The sequence below is a fragment of the Vipera ursinii genome (assembly GCF_947247035.1).
Source record: "Vipera ursinii genome assembly, chromosome: 11".
In the NCBI taxonomy this organism is placed as follows: domain Eukaryota; kingdom Metazoa; phylum Chordata; class Lepidosauria; order Squamata; family Viperidae; genus Vipera; species Vipera ursinii.
In genome coordinates this window covers 9,565,635-9,588,883 of record NC_139524.1, presented here as the reverse complement: position 1 = coordinate 9,588,883, position 23,249 = coordinate 9,565,635, and the positions used below count along the sequence as shown (strand labels likewise).

Genomic DNA, 23,249 nt, shown 5'->3' with positions numbered 1-23,249 from the left:
GCTCCGGGAGATGAAGCGGCGGAAACGGGGCCTAGAGAGCTGCTGGAGGTCCAGCCGATCTGAACCCGACCGATTGCGGTTAAGAACCTATATTAGGTCTTATCTCGCTGCGATGAGGGAGGCGAGGTGTAATTACTTCTCTACCCTCATCGCGTCCGCAGACAATCGCCCGGCCGCCTTGTTTAGGGTGACTCGCTCCCTTCTTAATCAGGAGGTGAGGGAGGATCCCTTGCAGGGTCGTGCCGAGGAGTTTGGTCAACATCTGTTGGATAAAATCGCTCGGATTCGGACCGGTTTGGACTCCAGCTGGGCAGAGTCTGACGATCAGGACACGGGCGGTCTTGTCAATGTTATCTGGGAGGAGTTCGATTCTGTGACCCCTGATGAAGTGGACAGGATTATGGGGAAGCTGAGTTCCACCACATGCTTATTGGACCCGTGCCCTTCTTGGCTGGTTTACGCAGCTAGGGAGAGGACACGAGGCTGGCTCCAGGCGGTTATATCTGCTTCTTTGAGTGAGGGTTATTTCCCCACCGTCTTGAAGGAGGCGGTGGTGAGACCTCTCCTCAAGAAGCCTGCCTTGGACCCAGCTGTATTGAACAACTTCCGTCCAGTCTCCAACCTTCGCTTTCTTGCGAAGGTTGTTGAGAGTGTGGTGGCGCATCAGCTCCCTCTGGTCCTGGATGAAGCGGATTATCTGGACCCTTACCAATCGGGTTTCAGGCCCGGGCACAGCACGGAGACGGCATTGGTCGCTCTGGTGAATGATCTCTGGAGGGCTCGGGATAGGGGGTATTCCTCTGTCCTAGTCCTATTAGACCTCTCGGCGGCTTTTGATACCATCGACCATGGTATCCTGCTGCAGCGTCTCAGGGGATTGGGAGTGGGAGGCACGGTTTTTCAGTGGTTCTCCTCCTATCTCCTGGGACGCTCGCAGTCGGTGTTGGCAGGGGGGCAGAGGTCGACCCCTAGGACTCTCGCTTGTGGAGTTCCTCAGGGGTCGGTCCTCTCGCCTCTCCTGTTCAACATCTATATGAAGCCGCTGGGTGAGATCATTCGTGGTTTTGGAGTTGGGTATCATCAATATGCTGATGATACCCAACTTTTTATTTCGACCCCAAACCACCCCAGTGATGCCCTCGCTGTGATGTCCCGTTGCCTGGAGGCGGTTCGGGTCTGGATGGGGAGGAACAGACTTCAACTCAACCCTGACAAGACTGAGTGGCTGTACATTCCGGCTTCCCGAGACACCTGGGATGTTCCACCTCTTTCTATGGGGGGTGAGCTTTTACCCCCTGTGGATAGGGCTCGCAACTTGGGAGTCCTCCTAGATTCACGACTCACTTTGGAGGATCACATAGTGGCCGTGACTAGGGGGGCTTTTGCCCAGGTTCGCCTGGTGCGCCAGTTGCGGCCCTATCTGGATCGGGAGGCCTTGTGTACGGTCACTCATGCGCTCGTGACCTCTCGCCTAGACTACTGTAACGCTCTCTACATGGGACTTCCCTTGAAGACTACTCGGAGGCTCCAACTGGTACAGAATGCGGCCGCGAGAGTTGTCTTGGGAGTTTCCCGGTACTCCCATGTTACACCTTTGCTCCGTGAGCTGCATTGGTTGCCAGTTGTCTTCCGGGTAAGGTTCAAGGTTTTGGTTATGATCTTTAAGTCCCTACATGGCATGGGTCCGCGATACCTCGAGGACCACCTGCTGCCGGCGTCGACTCCCCTCCGCCCTGTGCGCGCCCACAGAGAGGGCCTCCTCAGGGTGCCTCCTGTCAAGGAATGTCGACTGGTGGCCCCCAGGGGGAGGGCCTTCTCTGTGGGTGCTCCGGCGTTATGGAATCAACTGCCGGTCGAGCTCCGGATGGCATCAGACCTCCGATCCTTCCGTCGCGGGTTGAAGACCCATTTATTTGAACTAGCGGGTCTGGCCTGATGGGGGTACTTGGGTTTTTTATTGGTTTGTTTTAGTATTCTGGTTTTAACTTGGGCATTAATTTAATTATTTTTTAATGTTTGTATTGGTGTTTATATTTATGCCCTGTGAACCGCCCTGAGTCCCTTGGGGAGAAGGGCGGTATAAAAATCTCAATAAATTAAATTAAATTAAATGATAGCAGTGCTCCCAATATCTCAGGGGCTGCCCCAAAGAAGAGGCAGTCAAGCTGTTCTCCAAAGCACCCGAAGGCAGGACAAGAAGCAACGGATAGAAACTAATCAAGGAGAGAAGCAACCTAGAACTAAGGAGGAATTTACTGACACTGAGGACAATTAATCAGGGGGCCGACTTGCCTTGAGAAGCAGCGAATCCTCCAAAACTGGAAGTTTTTAAGAGACTGGAATGCCATTTGTCTGAAATGGTATAGGGCAGTGATGGCGAACCTTTTAGAGACCAAGTGCTCAAGCTGCAACCCGGAACCCACTTATTTGTCGCAAAGTGCCAGGGCCGCATCAGCATTGTGGTGCCCTGGGGGGCGGGCAGAGAGGCGCCTCTGAATGCCACCTCTGGCATACAAAAGCCGGGGGTGGGGGCAAAAATGGGCCACCATGCTGCAAGGCGCAAAAATGGTTGTCGCGGGGTGCAGATACAAGGCGCTGCACCACGCAAGAATGGGGCAGGGCTAGTGAGTATCACGCAGGCACTAGCCCCACCCCATTTGCAGCGTGTGGGTGCTCGCGGCCCCCTGCGCGCATGCACGCATGTAAAATGCTTCCCCCTCCCTTTTCTTCCAGTCCACCAATCGACAATGGTTGGTGACCTCTGCTACACCACTTCTACTTGAGCTTGCTAGTGGCCTGCTTCGCCTCCTTTGTGCTGGGCGGGGCTCCTGCGGCGGTGGCAGCCTGATGGACCTGCTGCTGGCGGCGGCGCTACGTGTGCCAACAGAGAGGGCTCTGAGTGCCGCCTCTGGCATGTGTGCCATAGGTTCGCCACCACTGGTATAGGGTTTCCTGCCTGAGCAGGGGGTCAGACTAGAAGACCTGAAAAGGTCCCTTCCAACGTTGTTGTTATTTCAGAAGAATCTAACCACACACCCTAAGCAGGAATCATTGAATTATCTAGGTCAGATAAGCAAAAGTATTTATTTCTAATGCAGGCTTCCTGATGAGCAACAGAAATATTGCAAATCCACATCCTGGTTTCAAGTTCTTGGAATCACCTAGCAGCCACCCAAAGTTTTGCTTTCAGCCCAGGCTTCAATTACCGCTCCCGCCCCCAAACTTTGCTCCAAAATGAGAGGTGCTATTTACCCAGCCCGGCAGTTCAGTTCTGGCAGAAGACTAATAACCAGCTTGACAGGTTCCGACAGATTTGGAGGGCAGCCGAGGCAGCAGGAGTTGCCCTGATGACGGAACAGAGCTGGTCAGGTTTATAGCACTTCCTTCGTGAATTTTCTGGAAAAAGGCGAAGATTGTAGATTTTAAAAAGCCGCTCGGAAGCCAGTTAGTAACTTCCACTGACATTTTTTTTTCCTGAAGGAAGCCCGCCCAAGGCAGGGGTGTCAAACTGCCAGCCCGCGAGCCGGACGCATCATCCCAAAACTGCGCCCACCCCATTGCCGGCAACGGAGAAAAAGTTCAGATACGTTGCGCGACGTCACATGAGGTTGCGATTTTGAAATGTCTGCCCCAAGGGAAGCTGGAAGTTAAATTCTAAACTTTCTCTGCAGCTAAATAAAAAGTTGTGGTGTGTTATACTATCTAGGAATATAAAACAAAATATTTAATTCAAGGAGCAAAGTGGGGACTTTGAGCCACTCCATACAATGTTGGACGAAAAAACCCCAACATCTTTCATCCTTGGCTGTGCTGGTTGATGTATTGGGAGCTTGAATGGAACAATATCTGGAGGACCACAGGGTGCACACACAAACCATGATCTGTTGACAAGAGGGAGGGAGGGAAAGAGGGAGGGAAAGGAGTCTTACAGATAGTCCTCATTTAACAACTGTTCAAAGTTACAACGGACTTCCCCAGAGCTACTTAATGACCTGTTCTGAAGTTCTGACAGCTATACACACACACACACACAACCTGCAGTCCCATGACTGCATTTTGGGCGCCTGGCAACTGGCTTGCATTTACAAGATTTGCAACATCCTGCAGGAATAGACTTTCGTGAGAAGCTAAAGAACCAGCTAATACGGGTTGAACACAAGTTGTCCAACGTGCAAATTTATTTACTTACGTATCAGTCAAACTTAGGTAGCCGGGTCTTTTCAAATGAAAAGCCTGGCACCAAAAAGCAAAGTGCATGTTCAAGAAAAGTGTCTTGCAAAATCGTGGAGCGTTGACAATACACAAGAAGGCTCCCTCGGTGTCTCGTTCCAGTCCTGGGATTCTGTGAAAGTCTGTCCTGCAAAGGCTTTAAATTTAACCAAGTGCTCCAGTTCAGAAAAAGCTGAACGAAGTCTTAGGGTATGACGTATTCTGTGAAATCGGAGTAACTGAACCTTGATACTGAAAGATCAAAATCAGCATTTTGCTACATACAAGTTCCAATGGCTGAGTAGGATTCTCCATAAAAATCAAGTGGTTAAAAGCTGGCCTTTTTCTTTTATGGTCACAGAACTGAATACAGACCATCCTCGGCTTACACCACAGTTGAGCCCAAAATTTTGGCTGCTAAGCAAGGCAGCTGTTAAGTCAAGTTTTGTCGTGGTTGTTAAATGAATCGCTACAGCTGTGAAGTGGATCGTGCAATAGTTAAGCAAATCTGGCTTTCCCCCATTGATTTTGCTTGTTGGGAAGGTTGCAAAAGATGATCATATAACCCCGGGATCCTGCAACCGTCATAAATACATGCCAGTTGCCAAGCGCCCGAATTTTGATCATATCACCGTGGGGAGGCTACAACAGCCGTTAAGTCTGAGAACTGGTCATATGTCACATTTTTCAGGGCTGTTGCAACTTGGAACAGTCACTAAATGAATCGTTTTAGGTCAAGGACTACTTGTAACTGGTAATGTGGTCTCCACTTCACACCCAGTCACAAAGTCACCACTTTTCAATCACCTACAGCAGGGGTCTTCAAACTTGGCCCTTTTATGACTTGTGGACTTCAACTCCCAGAATTCCTCAGCCAGGCACAAGGAATTCTGGTAGTTGAAGTCCACAAGTCATAAAAGGGCCAAGTTTGAAGACCCCTGACCTACAGTAAGAGGGAAACAAAAGATGTACCACCTCTTGAAGAATATAAGAGAGATATTTGGCTTTAACTGTAACTGTCTTTCTTTGCGCAGAAACCAAAACCTGGGAGTTCAGTTTTAACAGATAACTCCTTACTATCTCTATCACAATTTTTAAATTATACCCTGGTTACAGAACTTTTCTAAAGTCACTAAACATCAGGCTTCCTGTCGATTATCCTGCAATTAGGAGAAGCTAAAAAGGCAAAAAGGAAGTGTGTAATGCAAACAAATTCAGCCAGCCACCCCCACCCCCACCCCGCCTCCCAGTTTGCCCCTGCTCAGCAATACGATCCAGCAAAGAGTCATTTTCATTTTGCTTCAATTGGATGAGTTAATGTTTAATTTTTAGCCCCGCTTTCATTAACAATCTTGGGCTGATACAAGGCTGAGTGACTCCAGAAAGCAAGTGTTTCAATAAGAGCTCTACAGCTTCGGAAGACCAAAAAAAAAAAGCATTTAGTTCACCTTCTCAGTTTCAAATATTGCTCCAGCCCCATGCTTCAAGAACACAGAAACTAAAAATAATGAAGGCGTTGACCGTCTTCGTGGATAGGAGGGCAAGCAGAATTTCTGAAGATTCTCCAATGTGAATGCTACATATCACAATCTTGACGTAGAACACAGAATAGCAGACTTGGAAGAGAGCTTTGGAGGTCGTTCTAGTCCAAGCCACTGCTCGAGCAGGAGGGCCTTATACCATTTCAGACGAATGACTGTCCAGTCTCTTTTGGAAAGCCTTCGGTGACGAAGCACCTACAATTCCTGAAGGCAAGCCATTCCATTGGTTGATTGCTCTCACCGTTAGGAAATTTCTCCTTGGTTCTAGGTTGCTTCTCTCTCTGGTTAGTGTCCATGCATTGTTTCTTGCCTTGCCTTATGGTGCTCTGGAAAACAGTTTGACCCCCATCCTTCTTGTTGTTGTTGTTGTTAGCTGCGAAGTCGAGTCCGACCCATCGCGACGCTATGGACAACGTTCCTCCAGGCCTTCCTGTCCTCTACCATCTTCTGGAGGGAATTTAAGCTCACGCCCACTGCTTCAGTGACTCCATCCAGTCACCTCATTCTCTGTTGTCCCCTTCTTCTGTTGCCCTCAACCTTTCCCAGCATTAGGCTCTTCTCCAGTGAGTCCTTCCTTCTCATTAGGTGGCCAAAGTATTTGAGTTTCAGCTTCAGGATCTGGCCTTCTAAAGAGCTGTCAGGGTTGATCTCCTCTAGGACTGACCGGTTTGATCGCCTTGCAGTCATCCTTGTAGAAGCCTCTATTTATTGACCTAACTGTAGGTTAAAATTGATCTGCTTAACACCATCCAAACTGTTCTATACAACTCTGGTATTTACCCACTGAAATACCAGAGGTTGAGGGACACTGAAATCCAAATTCATTTGCAGAGTTCTGAGTTTTCTTAACCCTGACTTTCAACTTCCCACAAAGTCAGTGGAACCCAGTGAGATGGATTCTTAAATGAATGCAGTGGCCATTTCATTTTTTCAGCAGTGCTTCAGTTGATAATGGGATAGTGTTTCCCCACAAGATTAAACTGCAGCGGAGAAGATATCAATCAAAAACCAAAAGGCCAAAACTCTAAATCCAACAAGAAAGTCCTGGATTTTAACAAGAGCAGCGAGCCGTTTCTAACGCCCAAATAAATATGAACCAGAGGCCCAAGCAGCTGAATTTTGATCACAAGACCATGGGGATGCTGCAAAGGTTGTAACTGTGAAACGGTCGTCAGTCACATTTTTCAGTGCCATTGTAACTTGGAATGGTCATTAAATGAACTTTTGTAAGGCGAGGACCATCCGTATCTATCATCCATAACTCCTTGCCTGAACTCATCACCCATGATACCGCTATCGAATCCAAGGGCTATATCCTAAAACAAGGGTCCCCAACCCCCGGTCCGTGGACTGCTACCAGGCTGTGGCATGCCAGCAACCAGGCCGTGCAAACAAGCAAAGCCCCATTCGCGGGATGCAGGCAGCACAAAAAAACCGCGCACTCTCCGGTCTATGGAAAAACCTTTCTCCATAGAACCGGTCTCTGGTGTCCAAAAGGTTGGGGACCTTTCTTTCTAAATTCCCATGGAGCATTTCTGCACTTGGAACCAACAGCATGATCAAATGAAACATTGCCAACAAACCATCACGTACTCTATAATCTTTCAGAGAACAGCTTGGCCCAGCGCAATTTTACTTCTAGAAGCTCTGACAACAGTCACTGCAGAGGCCAAAAGTCATTAGTCACCAGAGGCTTGCAAAGCTGGATGAAGGTAATGCAACGCAAAGCATCTGCGCGCCCAGCAGGTTGGGAAAGTGCTTAGGTGTGTAGCAGACACATTGCCATTGGGGAGGAAAGAAAATTATTATCATCGGGTTGTTATCTGCAGAATACCGGCCAAGAGCCACAGTGAAACTCAAGAGCACGCAAGGCGACAAATCTCCCGAGTTCAACTCTTGTGTCCTCAAACTTGTTAGTGAGGCAGGTTTTAGCAACCATCCCACTTCAACCACCCCGTGGTGTTCCACGTCCTAGGGCTGGATCAGTTTTAGTAAATTAAACAGCATTTCAAGGTCACAGTTAGGTTATTTTTAAAAATTGTATTTTAAAATACAATACAATTCTAACCACTGGTGGCGCAGTGGTTAGAATGCAGTATTGCAAGCTAATTCTGCTGACTGACGGCTGCCAGCAGTTCGATCCTTACCGGCTTCAAGGTTGACTCAGCCTTCCATCCTTCCGAGGTTGGTAAAATGAGGACCCAGATTGTTGGAGGTCAATAGGCTGACTCTGTAAACCCCTTAGAGAGGGCTCTGAAGCACTGTGAAGCGGTATATAAGTCTAAGTGCTATGGCTATTATTATTTTTTACAAATAACCCAAGGCGGTGAACATATCCAGCACACTTTCCACCTCCTATTTTCCCCACAACAACCCTGTGGGGTCAACTAGACTGAGCGGGAGTGACTGGCCCAAAGTCCCCCAGCTGGCTTTCATGGCTGAAGTGAGACTTGAACTCACAGTCTGTTACTTTCTAGCCTGGTGCCTTAATCACTGCACTAAAATGAAACTTCCTCACTCAATCTGTAATGGAAACATGAAGCAAACCCTCTAAGACAGGGGTGTCAAACTCAATTTCATTGAGGGCTGCATCAGCATTGCGGTTGCCCTCAGGGGGCCGGGTGGGTATGGCCAGGGTAGGCGTGGCCTACTGAGTGGGTGTGGCTAAAGTGGGTATGGCCTACTGGGTGGGTGTGGCCAGCTCTACATCATTTGCATCAAGGGTGCCTATGGGGACCTGGCCAGGAGTGGGACAGATCTGGGGGTCTCTGGCAGAAGGAGGGTCTCTGGGCCAGGGCCAAGGCAGCGGGGGCCGTTCCCTCACTGTTTCCAGGATGGCTTCGGGGGCCACATGAAACCTCTTCGCGGGCCGGATCCGGCCCCCGGGCCTTGTGTTTGACATGTCTGCTCTAAGACAAAAGTCTCTGTTCTGCAATTCTGCCCGCCCCCCCCCAATAAACAGAAAGTCCAATTGCAGGTTTAAATCTAACACTAGGACCCATTTAGCTACAGTGGGACCAACCCTGTTATTAGCGTCCATCACACCATTTCCTCTTATTTTTAAAAAATATTTTATTTCCAGTAGCTTGGGGGCTAGTTATGTAAATGATATCCTACTGTATAATAATGTCCATTTCCTTTAAAATGTTTTCAAGGTTTTATAACTATATAAAAAAAAGAAAAAAAAAGATCTGTTTTTTTATGTTTTATGTTTTGTTGTCAAAAAGGGATCCATCACCATCCACGATAAAGTTATATGTAGAATAACCAACAAATTGTGGCAATTGGGAAATCTGAAAGAAAACGTTAAAAAAAAATATATATGACAAGAGCCTCTGAGTTGTGAGAACAAATGATTTGGAAAAAGGGGCAGGAAAATGGATTTCAAAGTTTAGAGGCATTTTGACCTTGACTGAGCAAAATATCCTCCAATCAGTCAAGCAGATTCCACTTTAGCCCTGAAAGCTTGTGAAAATATTAACCAGGTAAAGGTGGTTGCTAAGCATTTCCTCTTTAAACCCTGAAAAGGTTTGGTGGCAGAGTTCCAAAGGGGAACGCTGCATAAGGTTTAAATGGAAAGTAACAAGATTTCCATAAAGAAACTATGTGCGGAATGAAAGGGCGTAAGATACGGAACATAAAATGTTGTGAACATTTCACAAAAGAAAATTATTAGCCAAGATTTTAAGTGCAGGGAAGAACAAAAGTTGATGAATTATAGAATATCAGCAACTGGGGTGGGGGGGGGAGGAAGGGGGTGGGCAAAGAAAAAAAATGAAAAGATATAAAGTTCTAGGATATTATTTGAAAGCACTAAAGATCGAAACTGTTAGAAGTAAAAGGTATGAATATAAAGTTGGTTTATCTGATCAAGCTAAAATGCATATTTGTTAGCTGGCATCCCTTATTGGATTATTGCTGATATCAGGACTGAAATGACAAAGTTTATGGATTTGTTTATAAATAAAAGATGGGATAAAAGCAGTGCTTTTTTGTAAAAGAAAAAGGTGCCGGAACTCACACATGTCATACAACCCACCTTGCCAACCCTACAAGGTTCCATCCAAAAAAGGTGCCGGAACTCCGTTCGGAGCGTTCTATGAGAAAAAAAGCCCTGGATAAATGATAAATAAAAGATGGGACTTTTGAGAGAGTGATAGGTTAATAAAATATTATTTGTATCTGTGATGAAAATGGGAAATCAATTCTTTATATATGTCTTTTCTTTTCCTTTATCAGATTTCCCTTTTGTCTTTCTTTTCTGCACCTTCTTTTTCTTGTTATCCTTGTAATTTTTTCAGCTTGCATTAGTTTTTACTGTTGTAATTAGAATTCTTAATAAAATTACTGTATTTTTTAAAAAAAGATTGCAGTGATTTGTTTGAATGTATGTGGGAAGTGCTATATCAAGGTTGTATGTATAGACTATTCAGAGGGGCCCTTGGCAAGCTCGGGTTAAGATTGTCCTGGATTTTGGCCAGGCATGTTTGTGTACTCAGCAATGGCAATTTGCACAACACGGCACATCGCATAAACTTAGATAATACAAGACAGTTGTCAAAACTGGTTTCAAGCAATTGAAAATAAATCTCCACACTTTCCATCATTCTGCAGGACCGCTAAAATCAGGGAAGGAATCAACAACTGCATTTAAAACCTCCATTTCCACAACCTATCAAGTTACAGTTTACATTTGCAAAAAAAAGAAGCCTAGACTGTTTATTCTCATATAAATAAATAGATTGGATTGCACACTTTTACTAAAAACTGGAGATGTATGGTTTTGTTTTTTTTAATAATGTTATTGAAGGAAAATTCTCCTTGCATTCCACGGTTTAGGCAGACACATGGACAGCTAGCTTTAAAAAGTCATGCAGAGTGATCAAATCAGATGTGAATTCTATAAATGCCCTAATTTCAAACTCTATGCGTGTGCTATTGATGTGCCGTGCTGAGAAATTCTTTCTGCTGGCACTGGGTCGGTACTTCCTTATCATTAACTTACTAAACAACATAAAGGTAAGGTCTTTGGCTTCTAAACCAATCCAAAGATTAATTCCACAGAAGGAATGCAGCTAAGTATTATTTAATAAAGCTAATGGACTCACAAGAGCTAAGGCTGAATTTCTAAGGCAGCTTTGCAAATAAGCTACCCAGAGGTCCTAGTTAAGGTTGCCAATGTTTTTGCTTGCCTACTCAACTGAAGCAAAGGGGCTGCCTCTTCACAAGGGCTGTGAATGATGAGGCATCTTTCTTCCAACAGGGTCATTCTATTACAAGGGTCTTCAAACTTGACCCTCTTATGACTTGTGGATTTCAACTCCCAGAATTGGAGGAGGCTGAGGAATTCTGGGAGTTGAAGTCCACAAGTCATAAAAGGACCAAGTTTGAAGACCCCTGTTCTATTACCTCTGCTATGTACAGAGGAGAAACAACGTTACCTGCTTCTCTTTTGTGCAAATACTCGCTCACCTTTCCAAAATTTTCTTCACTTGCATGAAGAATTCTACTCATTTATAGTTGGCTGGTTCTGAAAGATAAGATTGCTCCAAGGGATAGTTATGATTATGGAAGGGGTAGAATGCAATTCAGCCATGTCTGGTGGCTGAGGGAGGTTATCAGCTTGTTTGATTCATTCATTCAATTTTTCTGGCTGCCCTTCTCAAACATATGACTCTGGGCAGCTGACAGATTAGAAACAAGATAAAAACATCATAGAGAACAATAAAATACAGAAGCTGAGATAAAGACAACGACAAAGTGGTTCTAACTGAGAAAAGAACCTTACTCAGAGGACCAGAGAACATTAAGAGCTACATGGGACTGGGAAATTGGGAGATACCTCTAAAACAGTGGTCTTCAAACTTGGCCCTTTTATGACTTGTGGACTTCAACTCCCAGAATTCCTCAGCCAGACATGCTGGCTGAGGAATTCTGGGAGTTGAAGTCCACAAGTCATAAAAGGGCCAAGTTCGAAGACCCCTGCTCTAAAAGAAGGTTGTGCGCACATGATACATCACCCACAATCAAACTAACTATGGTTTATTCCATTTAACCATGTTTTTCCCAGTTCAGCCAACAATGTGGATCAGTGGGTCATAGCCGGAGCCTAACAAAGGTGCCAACTGCTCATTCACCTGCACATAATCCCTGGTTACCTTTTGCAATCAGGCCAACGCTTAAAGTTGAGGCAGATTTAACTGTTTCAACACAGTGCTCTGTATCAACACTGATTAAGATAAAAGACAGGTGCACCACCTTTCTTTTTTTTTCTTTTTATTTCCACAAGGGCAAGCAAACAACGGAGGAATCCGAGGACACAGCCTGCCCGATTTCCAGCAGAACGGAGCTGTAACCAGCTCGCCAGCAGACTGATGCAAAAAAGAAAAACTAACACACTGTGAAATCACGCTGCTTTTAAACTTACCCTAAATTGAGAAGACTCCCCCCCCCAAAAAAGAGGTCCACTTTCATGAAAGTGAAACCTGAAGCCCTTCTTCTAAATCCCTCACAAAGATTGCGTAGCCCTAGCGGAAATGGGTCAGGTACATGCAGGCAACAAACCTTCTAGGGAAGTTGGCTTCAAATCTGTGGCCACGGTTTCTATTTTGACTTCTCTGACCACCACCCTCTTCTGCAGATGCCTCCATGAACGATACTGCAGGCGTCACCAGCAGCCCCAGAAGACCAGTGTCCCATCTGCAGCTTAGGCAAAAGGAGTAGGTTTTACAACAACAGCAACAACAACAAAAACACATCCAAATATCAGCGACATCATTCCCAGCTTTCTATTTTTTCCAGTCTAAGGGAACATTGCAAAGCTTAAGCTAAGCTTCTTAGAACTCCAGTCTTGTTCATTTGCGGATGACTTTCTGGAAATTGAACGGAATAGGAGCAAAATCATTGGGGGTCCAGAGAGAGAAGCCGATAAAATAAAAAATTGGGTTTCAAAAGATTGAAACGTTAAAAGATTTTAAAGTATTTAAAAAGATAAAAAGAAGCGTTGGTGTAATGTTTAACTCAGGGGTCTTCAAACTCGGCCCTTTTATGACTCGTGGACTTCAACTCCCAGAATTCCTCAGCCAGGCATGCTGGCTGAGGAATTCTGGGAGTTGAAGTCCACGAGTCATAAAAGGGCCGAGTTTGAAGACCCCTGGTTTAACTTGTTGAATTGCTCTATTTTTTCTTATATATATATATATATGTTTTTAATATGTATATATGTATGGATGCATGCATGCATGCATGCATGTAAAAAGGGAGGAGAATTTACTGGGGTTTTTTTTCTTTTTTTAGTGTCCAGCTTTTTTAGTGTCCATTTTCTCTTTTTTTATACACCAATATTTTTTTTCATTGTTGTAAGTACTGGACGTATGGTTTTGGTTTTATGTTTTGTATTTTACCTTTTATGATAAAACAAAATAAATACTGTATAATATGAAAAAAGCTATAAAGAAGCATTGGGGTATGGGGGCAGATTCCCCATTCCACCCTTGTGGGGAAGGTATTTGGGCAGTGGCTCAGCCTGTTCACTTTTGCTCCATTCTGAGTCACAACCTCCCTCCCATTCACGTGATCAAGAGTATATATGGAGCCCACCCTGTGCCTCCCAGTGCACACATTTCACACAGAAGCAACCCTTGATTACTCGGAAAAATAAATAAATAGAGATGCCTCCAACTGTGCCCATGTAGCCACCAATGAATCATTAGCTCTCTAAAAGCCAAGTCCTCGCTCTTAAAGTATTTTAATAGGATTTAAATGCAATAAGGAAAATTGCTACACCCAAACATCTGCTCCTTACATAATGTCATCACCCAGAGCTTCTCATGACACCACACAGTCACATGTTGAATGTTTACTGTTATACAACTAAGAGACAAAAGGGAGCATTGAAACACTCCCATAGATATCTCCTCTAGGCGTAGATGGGCAGCAAACGAGTCTAATGAATAAATAAATATTATGAAATAATTAAATTCTCCTGCTCAGTAGTCCACCTGATGAACGTTTTCATCCAGACGATTTGTCGTTTGGTCTCAGTCCTAAATCCCTTCCAGATACATGAGGGAGCGGGAAAACTGATCATCCTAATCCTTTTCTCCAGACCTCCCCCCCCCCACAACCAAATAGCTTCCATTCACATAGTGCCCGTTTTGAAGTGGAAACACATGAAAGCTGAACTGGACTGCTCTAAAGTAGAGGTAGAAATCGGGAGATTTGCATCTCCGTGGAGGTAATCCAGAGTTAGCCAGGTTACTTGAGGGAATGCCTTTCTCCCAAGAGTTTCTACATGTCCAATCTCATCCAACGGACCGAAGATGCTGCAGATCCCACCAGCCAAAGGGTGTTGATTGGTAGGAACCAGAAGATGGGCCTTCTCTGCTATACTCCCTGCATTGGTGGAATGTTCTTCCCTCGGAGGTTAGAATGGCCCCAAACAGTGGTAGGATTCAAATATATGAAGAACCAGTTCTCTGTGTGGACGCCGCTTCCGGAAGTCCATTCTGGGCAACAAAAAAATTAGCTACTGGTTCTGCTGAACTGGTGCGAACCAGCTGAATCCCCACCACTGGCCCCAACCAGAACAACAGAGTTGGGAGGGACTTCCAGTCCAACCCCCTGCTCAAGCAGAAACCCTATGCCGTTTCAGACAAATGGTTGTCCAGTCTCTTTCTTAAGAACTTCCAGAGTTGGAGAACCCACAACGTCTGGAGGCAATTTGTTCCACTGGTTCATTGTTCTCTGTGTCAGCTGTCTACCCCAGGGGTCTGCAACCTTGACAACTTTAAGACTACGCTGGCTGAGGAATTCTGGGAGCTGAAGTCCACAAGTCTTAAAAGTTGTCAGGGTTGCAGACCCCTGGTCTACCCGACTTGCTCAGACTAAATAAGCTGCTTGGATGAGCTGCGAAAAGTCTTGAATTGACAAAAAGTCTAGTTGCCTTGACTCAATTTTCAGATGACTCTGCCTGGATCATTGAGAATCTTCATCAACATAACCTTGCAAAGTTTGGAAAGCAGATTCTGACAAGCGAAGACTCGGGGAAGTAACCGTTCTGCTTTTTCCTTTTCTTTTACCGTCCTTAGCAGGGCCTAATGAATGGGGGGGGGGAAAGGCTGTTGGCAGGAGAGGCATGCAAACTGCTCAATCGTCTCTCCCTTTCCACACCCAAAGGTAAAGGTAAAGGTAAAGGTTTCCGCGCACATGCGTGCTAGTCGTTTCCGACTCTAGGGGCCGGTGCTCATCTCCGTTTCAAAGCCGAAGAGCCAGCGCTTGTCCGAGGACGTCTCCGTGGTCATGTGGCCGGCATGACTGGACGCCAAAGGCGCACGGAACGCTGTTACCTTCCCACCGGAGTGGTCCCTATTTTTCTACTTGCATTTTTATGTGCTTTCGAACTGCTAGGTTGCCAGAAGCTGGGACGAGTAACAGGCGCTCACTCTGTTACGCGGCACTCGGGATTCAACCCGCCAAACTGCCGACCTTCTGATCGACAAGCTCAGCGTCCTAACCCACTGAGCCACCGCGTCCCTCCACACCCAAACTAGCCCCTTAATTTATGAAGCATTCTGGATGCAAACCCGGTTCCAGGTTCGGCCTTGTGTCACTTGTGCAAAAGCTGAGATCCCAAGCTCGACTGGAAGTTTTTCCAGTTACACAACATTTGGTTTCTAAAGTGTAACAAATTAAAAATCAGGGGAGGGACAAGAGGCTTAAAACAGCCAGCCATGCAATCACCCACACCCAGGCTTTGGAAACTAGGAACCTTTTTTCTGCTCACATTCTGTAAGAGGCAACCTAACGTTCGACATAAGCCTCAATCATAGACCTTGTTCGCTGAGCTTATGGGAGTTATAGTTAAAACATCTGGAAGCTATGGGTCTGCCTCCCCCCGCCCCCGTCTCTGTTTTGCATCGTAAAAGAGACCCACCCATCAGATTTCCTTGAATCAACACTCAATGGCTGGTTCACACATCAGATGATTGCGCAACTTTGATGCATTGTGGCAAACTCAGCCACTGGGATTTGTGAGCTACAGAGCACAGCAAGTTGTACAAACTCAGCCAGTGGTAGTTTATTCAACAGGCCATGATTCAATAAGCTGTTGTCTCCATGGCCCCACTCATACAAAAGCAGCATCTGAATAAAGAGCCCTTTCTAAAGTCGAAAAGCAGTAGAGTCTTAGGAAAAATAATCTTTATTGTAATCTATCCCAGTCTATCACAGAAGTGTCTAAATGCTGTATTCTTCTTGCACCAAAAGTTACACAATTTTTAAACAAAACAAAAAACAAAAAAAACCCCAAGCAAATTGAATGAGAGCCGAAAGTCAAATGGAAAAAAGGTCTGGGTATATACAGGAGTCTTTGATTTACAGGCATTCTTTTAGTGACTATTCAAACATATGGTGGTGCTAAAAATATTAATGTAAATATTATAATATAGTTGATAAGCCCTGCTGTGTCTTATTTGATAGACAGGATATGAGAAGCTAATTACTGATTAGCTTCTAATTACCCCAAGACAGGATTAGTAAGCAACAAGAGAGAATTCAAGATTCCCCCACCACTCCCTTTTCAGAAATGTTTCCTGGTATTGGTTAAAGCAACTTAGTCAATCTCTTCACTGCCGCTTCACTGCAGGAATACATGAGACATTTGCTTTTCTTAGTGTGATCAGATAACTGTGATCTGAACACTTAACCAAAAGTAGACTATTGTCTTCTCCAACCTAGTGTGTTCTTCTTGGGCTGCTAAACATATAAAGGGCCCCAACACTGGAGGCTTTTAAGAAGAGACTGGCCAGTCACTTGTCTGGAATGGCATAAGGCAGAGGTAGGCAACTTCAGCTCTTTTATGACTCATGGACTTCAACTCCCAGAATTCCTGAGTCAGCTGTGCTCACTATGCCGAGGTTGCCTACCCCTGGTATAGGGTCTCCTGCTTGAGCAGGGGGTTGGACTAGAAGACCTCTAAGGTCCCTTCCAACTATTCTATTCTATTCTATTCTATTCTATTCTATTCTATTCTATTCTATTCTATTCTATTCTATTCTATTCTATTCTTCTATTCTATTCTAATTCTAATTCTAATTCTATCTTTCATTCCTTCTATTCCATTCCATTCCATTCTATTCTTCATTCCTTTGTTCTGTTCTGTTCTGTTCTGTTCTATTCTATTCTATTCTATCCTATCCTATCCTATCCTATCCTATCCTATCCTATCCTATCCTATCCTATCCTATCGCTTTCAATACACACCCAGTTTCATAAAGCTGAATCCCTAATGCAGGTTTACATTTAACACAGAAACTTAGAATATTTCCTCTGTTATCATATATCTTCTAGTGTTACGTCTTGAGCTTTTATGTTTTTTTTTAAGCCTAATTTCTGGAACCAACTTTGCCAGCTGACATCTCGACATGTCTGTAGTTACCCGATACACTGCAAGGAATACAGAACAAAGAGGCCACGCCAACAGTTGGCATGCAGAGATGCCATCTTGGAAACTCTGACAGGGCAAATCCAAACGGGACAGGCTGCATGCACTGTCTGGTGAAACTCAACTCTATCAATGTTGGGTCGTTGCAAATCAGGGGTCTTCAAACTTGGCCCTTTTATGACTTGTGGACTTCAACTCCCAGAATTCCTCAGCCAGGCATTATCGTTCATCCTTGCGATAATGTATATGCTTGTTGAACTGGCCAGCTTGGATTATTGGACTATTAGATAAGTGGACTCAACTATCTCAGCCAGCAGATGCTAGAAGGAAGGGTTTTCAAGAGAAATAGCAACTCAACAACTTTTGTGAAGTTCTTAGGGTGGCTGGGAAGGTTGCAAAATGTAACCATGTGGCTTTGGGATGCTGCAACCCTCATAAATACATGCCGGTGATCAAGCACCTGAATCTTGATTACAGGACCGTGGCAGTTAAAATGTGAGGACCAGGCATTTATCACTTTTTTCAGCATGGTCATAACTTGGGTCATTAAACAAATAGTCATAAGTCGAGGACTATCTATGCCAGGGTTCTTCAAACTTGGCGCTTTTATGACTTGTGGACTTCAACTCTCAGAATGCTGGCTGAGAAATTCTGAGAGTTGAAGTCCACAAGTCATAAAAGGGCCCAGTTTGAAGATCCCTGATCTACGCCATTTCATCAGCAACTGCATTCAGATGACAGAAGGAGTCACCTTGCCTGCTATCATCTTAGATGAATAAACATCTTGAACATGTAAGCAAGATACCACTACAGTCACTAGTTACATTCTTGGTCTCTCTATTTACAGACCCCGTTCAAAGATATGACCCACAGATGCTGTGATTTTGTTTAACTATGTTTGTTAATAAGTCCCATGACTGAATACAGGTATGCTAAGTTATGGTTGCCCAACGGACTAGCGTAATGTATTAATTCAGTCATTGTGGGAGATAAAACTGCCTCTGATTGCGTGACACACAGTTTCTGGCTTCGGCCTGCACAAGCTTGTTTAGGTGCCAATCCCCGTGGTGGCATCCAAATTCTCCTGCACATGACTTTTCCTGCATACCTTCCTAACGATTAAGGGGAAACTAATGCAATTCCTTCTATGCTTTTCCCAAGCTTAGGTTTAATGCATGGCCTTCGACTCCTTCCCGCAGAACTCTGGGAGTTGAAGTCCGCACATCTGGAGAATGGAAAGACTGGGAAAGGGCTGCTGTGTGTCAGATTTCACAAAGGCCTGGGCAATAATCCAGAAGCTCAATGCTGCTTTTAGGAACTAGCTGACAGCAGAAGCTCCAGGGACCCGGCACACTAGATAAGTTCCTTTGCTGCAGACAAGAAGGAAGTCGTGTGCAAAATACTGTAAAATATAGATAGTCCGTGGCTTACGACGACACTGGAAAAGTGACTGCGCATACCCAAGTTCTAGTCCTCACACACGACCAGGAAGTTCTCCATCTAACCGACCTCAAAGGGTTGCAGGGGGAAATAACATAAAATAGGAACCTTCTGCTCCCCTGTGTGTTATCTTCATTTCACAGCCGGTATTTAAATGTAACAAGAGCGGAAATCAACAGAGCCTCAGTAACTGTCTTTGTTTACTGAATCCAACCAACTGCCCCATCAACAAAACAGAAACAAAAGGATTCATGTGTGTGGCAAACTGACAAAAAACATGACAAATCATTGAAGGAGGACAAAGAAAAAAAAAACCACCAGAGAGTAACGGTTGAAAATAAAAGCAGAAACAGCATCCAAAACTGCACAGCCCCGGACAAACTCTGAATTACCATGCTCGCAAAAACAAACTGTTTTTTTTTTAAAAAAAAAAAGCTTCCATGCAAGTATAGGAGTGAGACTGCAACAAAGCATTCCTGTCTTTGCACTGCTGACTTAATGAGACTCTCACCCTCTTATGCCCACACTATTCAGATACACAGATGAACATGGTTTCTGCCTTGAAAAAACTCCCCCTCCCAATCCTGTGTACAGTATGTATTTACAACCAATTTTTTCTCCTCCCACTCCTCCAAGCACCAACTTTAAGCTGAATCTGTACAGTAATGCTTGTGCTTTCTGCAGCTTGCACACTTTTAACAGAACAGAATTGGAAGGGACTTTGGAGGTCTTCTAGTCCAACCCCCTGCTCAAGCAGGAAATCTATACCGTTTCAGGCAAATGGCTGCCCAGTTAAAAAAATACACTCCAGTGTTGGCGCACCCACAACTTCTGAAGGCTGAAGTGGATTAATCCGTTCTCACTGTCAGGAAATTTCTCCTTAGTTCTAAGGTTGCTTCTCTCCTTGATTAATTTCCATCCATTGTTTCTTGTCCTGCCTTCAAGCACTTTGGAGCAGAGGTCCTCAACTTTGGCAACTTGAAGCTGGCTGAGGAATTCTGGGAGTTGAAGTCCGCAGGTCTTAAAGTTGCCAAGGTTGAGGACCCCTGCTTTGGAGAATAAGTTCATCCCCTCTTTTTTTGTGGCAGCCCCTCAGGGTATTGCGAACATTGCTATCATGTCATCCCCCTACCTAGTCCTTATTTTAAGACTTAAAAGTTATTAAGACTTTTAATAGGAGGCCCAAAGGCCACCCATTGGAGCCAACTACAATATACCAGCTGGCCTGATCTGCCATGCTAAACCAGGGCTGGGCCAACTATGGTGAGAATGCATCTTCAATCATCTGAAGAAATCACACAAAACCTGCTAGGCGGAAAACTTGGATGTAGCACAAAATGTGAACTCAGCCTTAAGGCCGTTATGCAACAAAGCTCCCTCTGGGTATGTCCTCACGCTGAACACTGTCCCCTTGCACAAACTGCCCTCCTGATTTTCAGGTCACATGTGTGTTTATCTTCTCAACTGCCCTATGGAAGAAGATGACTTCCTTTCCATTGTTAGGGGGACATCAGAGGCCTTCTTTGTAGCTACTCTACTGCAGATCACCCAGAACCCTCTTCACTGTTTGATGAACCACCAACTCAGCAAGAAAAGACTACCCTTCACTCAATGGGTAGGAAACCATCTTCACCCAAGGCCCTCTGGAGACTTTGGGATTGGTGTCCCCAAGCTCTTTCAGCCTTGCTGCTTGAGAACTCAAGAATTATAACCAGTGCTTTTTTTTTGTAAAAGAAAAAAGGTGCCGGAACTCACACATGTCCTACAACCCACCTTGCCTACCCTACAAGGTTCCATCCAAAAAAGGTGCCGGAACTCCGTTCTGAGCGTTCAATGAGAAAAAAAAGCCCTGATTATAACTCTAAAGCAGGAGAAAGTAAAGAGCAGTTAAAATGCCCAGGGGGGGGGGAAATAAGAACAAAAGAGACTCAGGTGAGGACATTTTAAAGGCCTCTTGTTTTAAGGGCAAGGTAAGATATTAGAAAGCCTCAACGTAACTTATCTGTTGTACTCCTCTACACACTCTAAAGCAGGGGTGGTCTCCAACCTTAGTAACTTTACGACTTGTGGACTCCCAGAATTCTTCAGCTGAGGAATTCTGGGAGTTGAAGCCCACAAGTCGTAAAAGTTGCCAAGGTTGGAGATTCCTGCTCTAAAGTGATCCTTGTAGAACAAAGTTTCCTGAATCCGCCCACAATTTAAAAGGCTACTTTTGAAGAGCGGAATGCACAACGCTTGCTGCCTGTTAAGTGGAAATGTGTGGGGCCCAGATGTTGCACAGCACAGACAGAAAAATAAAGCAGGAGAAAAAGTAAGGGAGGGGGGAGTAATCATTCTACAGGGCACCCTTGAAAAGGAGATAAATGCCAGACAGGACAGGTGGCAGGAAAGATTCACACAACTAAGCCACCTCCCCCCACCACCACCGCCAAGCAAATATTTAATCTCCCAGACAATTCTGTGTCTGCACAAATTCCACAGCTTTGCCACATGTGTGGCTCAGCATACAGTGGGAGTCCATGAGTAGTTAGAGTAAAGCGACTTCCCACCTCGCTTTGAGGGGCTGCATAATGCAAAAACGCTTTGGCGGAAAAGTCAAGTCAAGAACGGGTCACAACAGCACAATCCAAGCGACAGATGAAAAGCCAAAGAGCCTTTCCCCCCCCAACACACACACACACACACACACACACACACACACAAATGTCTTTGAAACTCTTGAGTCTTATGCCCTTCAGAGGTATGCCAACTTAAACACCTACAACTTCCAAAGAAAGTTTTCCCAAAGTTGCAAATCTCCAATACGAAGCCTAAGCAGTACAGAAGGGGGAGAGGGGGGGGGGGAATAAGTGCGAAAGCCAGCCCTTTGTCGCTTCGTGAAAGGAAAAAAAAAATTCTTCGGGTGGTGGTAGAGGAAGCCTGGAGCCCTTCCCCCTTTTTTCGGAAAGAAAGAAGTTTCCACCACCCCCCGACTTCCTCAGGGGCCTCCCCAGTTGCAAATACAGCCACGTTCAAAAAAAAGGGGGGGAGAGAGAGGGGGGGCAGGGAGCAATAGATCGGAACCCAGGACCTTTTCGCGAAGGGGGCGCGGGAGGACCAGGGCATCTCAAGTGCCTCCCACCAAAGCTTTCCTCCCCTGCCCCCACTCACCCACCCTTTAGGGGAACTTCGCTCTGACATTTAGGGGAGAGGGGTTCCCCCTCCCCTTCCTCCTTTCCTCTTCCGCCCGCCGTCTCTTCCCTCTTCCCCCCCCCAAAAAAAAAACCCAATCCCCCAGCCTGGGGACCTCGCTTTCCTTCCGCCGCCCCCCCAGCAAACGTTCCACGTTAAAAGGCGAAGAATCCAACTGGAAAGCAGCCATTTACACTCCAGGACTCAAGCGGGCCGCCTTGCCTTTGCAGACAGAAGCCCCCTCCCCTCCCTCTCTCTCTCTCTTTCTCTCTCTCTCTCCTTCCCCTGGACGCCCCCTCCCCCGCAGAAGTCAGACCCGCTTCCCCCACCAACCCACCCACACCCCCTTCCTTCGGCCAGCCGAACCGCCGCCGAGCCCCTTTGCCCGACCCTCGGGCTGCGGACCTGCACCAGCTGGCCCACCGTCCCATCGGCTGCCGCGCTCCTGGAAAGAGCCAGCCGACCTCCGCCGCCGCTCGCCCGCTCGCGCGCACAAAAGTTTCGGCCAGAGTTTCCAAACCACCCCCACCCTCCAAAAAGAAAGAAAGAAAGAAAGAAAGAAAGAAAGAGAGAGAGAGAGAGAGAGAGAGAGAGAGAGAGAGAGAGAGAGAGAGAGAGAGAGAGAGAGAGAGAGAGAGAGAGAGAGAAAGAAAGAAAGAAAGAAAGAAAGAAAGAAAGAAAGAAAGAAAGAAAGAAAGAAAGAAAGAAAGAAAGAAAGAAAGAAAGAAAGAAAGAAAGAAAAGAAGTTCAGCCCGGCCAGGCTGAAGGATGCTTTTTTTGGGGGGGGGGAAGAGAGCCTTACGAACCCCCTCCTCCTAAAAAAGGCTTCCCCCCAGCCCAGCCCACCATCAAAGGCGTGTCCGGGGCTCTGGGCGCACTCACCCGGCCGCCGGCTGCGGGACGGAGGGCAGAAGCCGGGCGAGGAGGCGCGCCTGGGGCATCCACGCGGAGCAGCGGTTGCGGGGCGGAATGGCTGCTCTCGGACTACGACTGCCGCCTCCTCCTCCTCCTCCTCCTTCTCCCGCCGCGACGAGCGAGCGAGCGAACAAACGAACGAACGAGCGAGCGAGCGAGCGGACGGGCTCCCCTCCAGCTCCGCCGTGCGCCTGCGCCGCGGGGGTGGGAGGGGGGCGCTCCGCGGAGCAGCTCGCGAAAGAAGCAGCGGGGGAAAAAAAAGGAAAAAGGAGGGGAGGAAAATGGGAGGGAGGAGGAGGAGGAGGAGGAGGGTTCCTCGCTTCTCACGCTCCTTTGGGGCGGAGGGGAGGGGGGGGCGACGGAAAAGGGGTCCACGGGCGTCCCCTGCCGGGGGGTTGGCGTTAACGCAAGCGGGAAAGGAAGCGCGGTCCCGGCGCGGTTGGGGTTAGACTGGGGGGGGGGGAGGAGGAAAGAGTCCGCAGCTGGTTCGCTTTGCACCTCAGAAGACCCCCCCCAAAAAAAACAACCGT

At 46.2% G+C, this 23,249-nt stretch overlaps 1 protein-coding gene across 1 annotated transcript in view; it reads right to left on the bottom strand.

Moving 5' to 3' along the window:
- The window catches only part of AKAP13 (A-kinase anchoring protein 13), a 243,512-nt gene extending 220,695 nt beyond the window's left edge, over nt 1–22,817 (bottom strand). The window contains exon 1 of the mRNA XM_083371301.1: nt 22,687–22,817. The gene's annotated coding sequence lies outside the window, so the exon portion shown is untranslated. The remainder of the gene's footprint in view (nt 1–22,686) is intronic.
- Nucleotides 22,818–23,249: the final 432 nt, after the last annotated feature.